The sequence below is a fragment of the Lipotes vexillifer genome, unplaced genomic scaffold (assembly GCF_000442215.2).
Source record: "Lipotes vexillifer unplaced genomic scaffold, Lipotes_vexillifer_v1.1 scaffold772, whole genome shotgun sequence".
NCBI lineage: Eukaryota > Metazoa > Chordata > Mammalia > Artiodactyla > Lipotidae > Lipotes > Lipotes vexillifer.
In genome coordinates, this window is record NW_006796998.1 from 1,484,944 (window position 1) to 1,493,197 (window position 8,254).

An 8,254-nucleotide genomic window follows, 5' to 3' on the forward strand; every position below is an offset into this window, starting at 1 on the left:
CTGTGTAGGGAAACTCACAGTGCATAGCTAAAGGATCTCTTTGCTCAGGAAGGTTTAAGTAAAGTTCAAAACAAAATTTTCTCCCCAGTGGATAATCTTAAATCAAAATCAGGATGCCACAGGCTTGATTCGTGAGCCTATAAAACTCTGTGGGTCCTGACACATATAGACACATTCTCAGACTCCCAGCAATCCTTCTTTTGCTCTTTCCTCTAACATCACCTTCCCTTGGGTCATCATCACATCCCAGAAGTTTGTGTAGGAAAAATAGGATTGCAGGAGAAATTTTAAAAAGCCCTCCTTATAGAGTACATTTGTTTAAAAATACCTGGATGTTCTCTTGGCTGCTTATTGGGGAAAAAATTGTTAATATCTGTCTCTAGTCCACAGCCAAAGATTCACTTTCCTGCTGCTCTGTTTTTGTCACACAAAGTTGGAGATGATCTGCAGCACCAAGTATCCTAGAGGGATTGATAGTGACCTTTCATGGCAGTGGCTGCTACAGAAAATGCACCATGTCTCCCCAGTTCAACCCTGTACTGGTCAGCTCAGGCTGCCTTAACAGTATGCCACAGACTGGGGGACTGGGGACTTAAACCACAGAAATGTATTTTCTCACAGTTCTGGAGTCTGGAAATCCACAATCAAGCTGCCAACAGGATTGGTTTCTTGTGAGACTCCTCCACTTGCAGACAACAGCTTCTCAATGTCCTCACATAGCCTTTTCTATCTGTGAGTACGTGGAGAGAGAGAGAGTTCTGTACCTGTTTCTGTTCTTATAAGGATACTAGTCACATTGTATTAGGGCCCCACCCATATGACTCCCTTAATTACCGCCTTAAATGTCCTGTCTCCAGATACAGTCATGTAAGAGGTTAGGTCTTCAGCATATGAATTTCGTGGGAACGCAATTAAGTCAATAACAAATCTATATTTATTGACAACCTAGTATGAGAAAGACATGGTGCTAGACTCAGAAAATACAAAAGTGAATAAGACACTATCCCTGGCCTCAACAAGTACACAACTCAGTGTGGGGAGATCAACGTGTGTACAACTATATATGCCCCAAGTCAGCTGTAAAAGTGCAGATATTAGACTCTAAGAGAGTGATAAAATGCTGTAGAAGAAAGAGACCATGAATGAGTTTAAACAAATGGTGTGATATGGTTATGTGTCCTTTAGAATGATCACTCTGGTGACAGTGAGGAAAATGGAATGGGGTATTGAGACTGAAAGCAAAGAGGAAAGTTAGCAGTCTCCTATTAACCTAGAAGATGAAGAAAGAAAACCTGAACTATATCATAGAAATATGAATAAAAGCAAGGAGACTTTAATTTGAGAGACTTTTAAGAAATAAGGTCAAGAAAATTTGGGAAAATAAATGCTTTCTATCACAAAGGACTTCTGGAGAACATTAATTATTATTATTTTTTATTGGAGTATAATTGCTTTACAATGGTGTGTTAGCTTCTGCTTTACAAAAAAATGAATCAGCTATATATATACATATGTTCCCTTATCTCTTCCCTCTTGCGACTCCTTCCCTCCCACCCTCCCTATCCCACCCCTCCAGGTGATCACAAAGCACCGAGCCGATATCCCTGTGCTATGGGGCTGTTTCCCACTAGCTATCTACCTTCCGTTTGGTAGTGTCTATATGCCCATGCCTCTCTCTCGCTTTGTCACAGCTTACCCTTCCCCCTCCCTATATCTTCAAGCCCATTCTCTAGTAGGTCTGTGTCTTTATTCCTGTCTTACCCCTAGGTTCTTCATGACATTTTCTTTTCTTAAATTCCATATGTCTGTGTTACCATACAGTATTTGTCTCTCTCTTTCTGACTTACTTCACTCTGTATGACAGACTCTAGGTCTATCCACCTCATTACAAATAGCTCAATTTCGTTTCTTTTTATGGCTGAGTAATATTCCATTGTATATATGTGCCACATCTTCTTTATCCATTCACCCGATGATGGACACTTAGGTTGTTTCCATCTCTGGGCTATTGTAAATAGAGCTGCAATGAACATTTTGGTACATGACTCTTTTTGAATTATGGTTTTCTCAAGGTATATGCCCAGTAGTGGGATTGCTGGGTCATATGGTACTTCTATTTGTAGTTTTCTAAGGAACCGCCATACTGTTCTGCACAGTGGCTGTATCAATTTACATTCCCACCAACAGTGCAAGAGGGCTCCCATTTCTCCACACCCTCTCCAGCATTTACTGTTTCTAGATTTTTTGACGATGGCTATTCTGACCGGTGTGAGATGATATCTCATTGTAGTTTTGATTTGCATTTCTCTAATGATTAGTGATGTTGAGCATTCTTTCATGTGTTTGTTGGCAGTCTGTATATCTTCTTTGGAGAAATGTCTATTTAGGTCTTCTGCCCATTTTTGGATTGCTTTGTTTGTTTTTTTGATATTGAGCTGCATGAACTGCTTATAAATTTTGGAGATTAATCCTTAGTCAGTTGCTTCATTTGCAAATATTTTCTCCCATTCTGAGGGTTGTCTTTTGGTCTTGTTTATGGTTTCCTTTGCTGTGCAAAAGCTTTGAAGTTTCATTAGGTCCCATTTGTTTATTTTTGGTTTTATTTCCATTTCTCTAGGAGATGGGTCAAAAAGGATCTTGCTGTGATTTATGTCATAGAGTGTCTGCCTATGTTTTCCTCTAAGAGTTTGATAGTTTCTGGCCTTACATTTAGGTCTTTAATCCATTTTGAGCTTATGTTTGTGTACGGTGTTAGGGAGTGATCTAATTTCATACTTCTACATGTATCTGTCCAGTTTTCCCAGCACCACTTATTGAAGAGGCTGTCCTTTCCCCACTGTACATTCCTGCCTCCTTTATCAAAGATAAGGTCACCATATGTGCGTGGGTTTATCTCTGGGCTTTCTATCCTGTTCCATTGATCTATCTTTCTGTTTTTGTGCCAGTACCGTACTGTCTTGATTACTGTAGCTTTGTAGTACAGTCTGAAGTCAGGGAGCCTCATTCCTCCAGCTCCGTTTTTCGTTCTCAAGATTGCTTTGGCTATTCAGGGTCTTTTGTGTTTCCATACAAATTGTGAAATTTTTTGTTCTAATTCTTTGAAAAATGCCAGTGGTAGTTTGACAGGCATTGCACTGAATCTGTAGATTGCTTTGGGTAGTAGAGTCATTTTCACAATGTTGATTCTTCCAATCCAGGAACATGGTATATCTCTCCATCTGTTTGTATCATATTTAATTTCTTTCATCAGTGTCTTATAATTTTCTGCATACAGGTCTTTTGTCGCCTTAGGTAGGTTTATTCCTAGATATTTTATTCTTTTTGTTGCAATGGTAAATGGGAGTGTTTTCTTGATTTCACTTTCAGATTTTTCATCATTAGTGTATAAGAATGCCAGAGATTTCTGTGCACTAATTTTGTATCCTGCTACTTTACCAAATTCATTGATTAGCTCTAGTAGTTTTCTGGTAGCATCTTTAGGATTCTCTATGTATAGTATCATGTCATCTGCAAACAGTGACAGCTTTACTTCTTCTTTTCTGATTTGGATTCCTTTTATTTCCTTTTCTTCTCTGATTGCTGTGGCTAAAACTTCCAAAACTACGTTGAATAAGAGTGGTGAGAGTGGGCAACCTTGTCTTGTTCCTGATCTTAGTGGACATGCTTTCAGTTTTTCACCATTGAGGACGATGTTGGCTGTGGGTTTGTCATATATGGCCTTTATTATGTTGAGGAAAGTTCCCTCCCTGTCTACTTTCTGCAGAGTTTTTATCGTAAATGGGTGTTGAATTTTGTTGAAAGCTTTCTCTGCATATATTGAGATGATTATATGGTTTTTCTCCTTCAATATGTTAATATTGTCTACCACGTTGATGGATTTGCGTACATTGAAGAATCCTTGCATTCCTGGAATAAACCCCACTTGATCATGGTGTATGATCCTTTTAATGTGCTGTTGGATTCTGTTTGCTAGTATTTTGTTGAGGATTTTTGCATCTATGTTCATCAGTGATATTGGCCTGTAGTTTTCTTTCTTTGTGACATCCTTGTCTGGTTTTGGTATCAAGGTGATGGTGGCCTCGTAGAATGAGTTTGGGAGTGTTCCTCCCTCTGCTATATTTTGGAAGAGTTTGAGAAGGATAGGTGTTAGCTCTTCTCTAAATGTTTGATAGAATTCGCCTGTGAAGCCATCTGGTCCTGGGCTTTTGTTTGTTGGAAGATTTTTAATCACAGTTTCAATTTCAGTGCTTGTGACTGGTCTGTTCATATTTTCTATTTCTTCCTGATTCAGTCTTGGCAGGGTGTGCTTTTCTAAGAATTTGTCCATTTCTTCTGGTTTGTCCATTTTTTTGGCATAGAGTTGCTTGTAGTAATCTCTCATGATCTTTTGTATTTCTGCAGTGTCAGTTGTTACTTCTCCTTTGATTTGAGTCTTCTCCCTTTTTTTCTTGATGAGTCTGGCTAATGGTTTATCAATTTTGTTTATCTTCTCAAAGAACCAGCTTTTAGTTTTATTGATCTTTGCTATCGTTTCCTTCACTTCTTTCTCATTTATTTCTGATCTGATTTTTATGATTTCTTTCCTTCTGCTAACTTTGGGGTTTTTTGGTTCTTCTTTCTCTAATTGCTTTAGGTGCAAGGTTAGGTTGTTTATTTGAGATGTGGCCTGTTTCTTAAGGTATGATTGTATTGCTATAAACTTCCCTCTTAGAACTGCTTTTGCTGCATCCCATAGGTTTTGGGTCGTCGTGTCGCCTTTGTCATTTGTTTCTAGGCATTTTTTGATTTCCTCTTTGATTTCTTCAGTGATCACTTTGTTATTAAGTAGTGTATTGTTCAGCCTCCATGTGTTTGTATTTTTTACAGATCTTTTCCTATAATTGATATCTAGTCTCATAGCGTTGTGGTCGGAAGAGGTAATTGATACAATTTCAATTTTCTTAAATTTACCAAGGCTTGATTTGTGAGCCAAGATAGGATATGTACTGGAGAATGTTCCATTAACACTTGAGAAGAAAGTGTATTCTGTTGTTTTTGGATGGAATGTCCTATAAATATCAATTAAGTCCATCTTGTTTAATGTATCATTTAAAGCTTGTGTTTCCTTATTTATTTTCATTTTGGATGATCTGTCTATTGGTGAAAGTGGGGTGTTAAAGTCCCCTACTATGAATGTGTTACTGTAGATTTTCCCTTTTATGGCTGTTAGTATTTGCCTTATGTATTGAGGTGTTCCTATGTTTGGTGCATAAATATTTACAATTGTTATATCTTCTTCTTGGATCGATCCCCTGATCACTATGTAGTGTCCTTCTTTGTCTCTTCTAATAGTCTTTATTTTAATGTCTATTTTGTCTGATATGAGAATTGCTACTCCAGCTTTCTTTTGGTTTCCATTTTCATAAAATATCTTTTTCCATCACCTTACTTTCAGTCTGTATGTGTCTCTAGGTCTGAAGTGGGTCTCTTGTAGACAGCAAATATATGGGTCTTGTTTTTGTATCCATTCAGCCAATTTGTGTCTTTTGGTGGGAGCCTTTAGTCCATTTACATTTAAGGTAATTATCAATATGTATGTTCCTATTCTCATTTTCTTAATTGTTTTGGGTTCATTATTGTAGGTATTTTCCTTCTCTTGTGTTTCTTGCCTAGAGAAGTTCCTTTAGCAGTTGTTGTAGAGCTGGTTTAGTGGTGCTGAAGTCTCTCAGCTTTTGCTTGTTTAATTTCTCCATCAAATCTGAATGCTGCATATCAGTAAATGCTGTTTCTCCCACTCACATGTAAAGTACTTAACTGCCAGGCCAGGGTGTTCCATTTCTTTATACCTCAGAGAACCTAAGGCAATGCCTTAAACTCAGTAGGTGCCTAGATAATACTTGTGTTTGATGTAGGCAGTATCTCTCTACTCGCCACAGCACAGACTGGACCCAGGTTGCAGCCAAAACACATTTCCCTACTTCCCCTATATTAATAAGTTTCATTCAAGAGATCATTTAAGATGACCATTTCTCAGATCCTCTTCCAAAATCAATGAAGCTAACATGAAAAATTAGCTGGTCCCTAAACCCTATTTGGCTTCCAACTCTGCTTTGTGTGGAAATAAAGGGTGATAAAGGGAATATAGTCATTGTAGGAGGTCAGAAACCAAACTTAAACACTGAGTTCTGTAGCCAGAGCCAACTACTCTTCTTCTGTCTTCCTTGCAATGATGTCTTGCCCAGGTTCCTAAAAAGCTTATGGCATCAATTAGCTGTCAAATGCCAAGTCTCCCAATCACTCTAGAGCCAAGAAGTTAAACTATGGGAGTAAAATATAAGCCCTGTCCTCACCCCACTTCCACTCCATTTCTCCAAAATGACGATGTTTTATTTATATAGGTTGCCTTACTCAGAGAGGCACAAACCACAAGCAACAACACTAAAGCAACTCTGATATTTTCTAGGTTGCCTTTGCATTATAGAAAGCCATATTTAACTTGGCACCATTGAAAAGACCAGACTAAGTTTACATGCAGCAAATGAGAACACATGGACGGTCTCCAAGTCAGTGTAGTATACATATGGCCCATTCCTAAAAATGATGATGTTTATTAGTGTGCTTACTCTGTAGCTGGTTCCATACTAAGTGGTTTATATACTTGCTATCCTTTTGTGCACATTCTAACACTTAATCTTTGCAACAATCATATGTGGTCACAATTATTCCTTTTTATGGATGGGAAAAATGATGCTGAGAGAGGCCTTCTTATGCCTATGGACACAACGAGTAAGCTGGAGGAGCTGGGATAAACCTAGTCAGTCTGACTCCAAAACTTACCATCTTTTTACCACTTCTCCTGCCTAAGCTTAACTGAAAAATTCAAATGTGAGGCGTAACCATTCACGTGGCCAGAAGGACTCAAAGTCACAAGATAAACAGGATGCATCTTCCTGGAGCAATTTTGCACAATGACAAAGTAATGAAATACACTTCAACATATTAAAACAAACATGAATACATATAAGTCTAATGCAAACTTTGCACACATTTTAAAAATAAAATAGAAGGTACCAAAAATACTGTCGTTTTTGAAAGAGAGTCCCACCTGAGGCTATGCCTCTGACTCTACCTGCCTCCCTCCTCTCCCTCCCACTCCCAGGGGTATTTATTTGGCCCTATGTTTCATTAAAAGGTTCAGATGTGACCCAGACAATGGCCCACATTAGGAGATACATTCTAGGGGCAGAGGCATATGGACAAGTGTTAGTTTCATTTAGGTGGTCTGTTTGTGTTCATAAGACTGTAGCCCCCAGGAGAGGACAGAGGATTGGGTACCAAGGCTTCCGTCACCAGGTGGAATTCAACACGGGACTGAATAAAAACTTAGGCAAAGTAAAACCAGAGAAAATACAGTAAGAGAATCCGAAGCTTCAGTTTCCAGATTCAGGATGTTCTGGACAGCAAAAAGAAGAGAAAGAGAAGGAGAGGTGGAGAGAGATGGAGAGAGAGACAGGTGGAGAGAGAGAGAGAGACGGAGAGAGAAAGGGTGAGAGACATAAATAGGGCGCAAGTGGTGGAGAATGAGCGGGGGGGGGGGGGGGGGAGGAAGAAAGGAAGGAAGTTGCGATACTACTTAGTGCTCAAGTGTCTTACCAATTATTGGTGACCAGCTGAATTTAGTCTTGGTCAATATTCCAGTATCATTGTCATTTGTTGCCTGAACCAGCATCTAAATCCTTTTCCTGTTTGATGAATTCCATACCATATGACTTGGTAAGAGGCAGAAACTAATCCCCCTTGAGAAGCTGGTAGTGCCAGTCCCTCCACTATACGATTGCAACTCCGCTGATCAAATGCACCTGCACAGAGGCAGCAGCTATCCCTCCTGCCATGGGAGTTCCTTGGGACTTGGGGCTGGTGTGGGCTGAAAGTGAAGCCCATCAGTAGATCCAGCTGTAAACAGCTGAAAAATGCCCAAATCAGACAAAGGTGGGGACTGATATTTGAGGATGCCGGAGGAATGTAATTTTTGCATAAAATCAAAAGGTCTTACAACAGCCTTAGACCTCAAGTGTTCAAAGGTATGAAATTCATCAGTTTTACCTGTGGATCTTACCTAATGATAGATAAGCTTCCCCCTTAGCTTCTACACAGTCAACCTCATTAACAACCCAAGGTGATCTTTTTCTGTGCTCCTCTACCTCCATCTAGTGGATGAAAAGTCACCTGCAGCTCTGGCTTTCTTGTAGTCTGGGATCAGTGCAGGCTTTTTCCT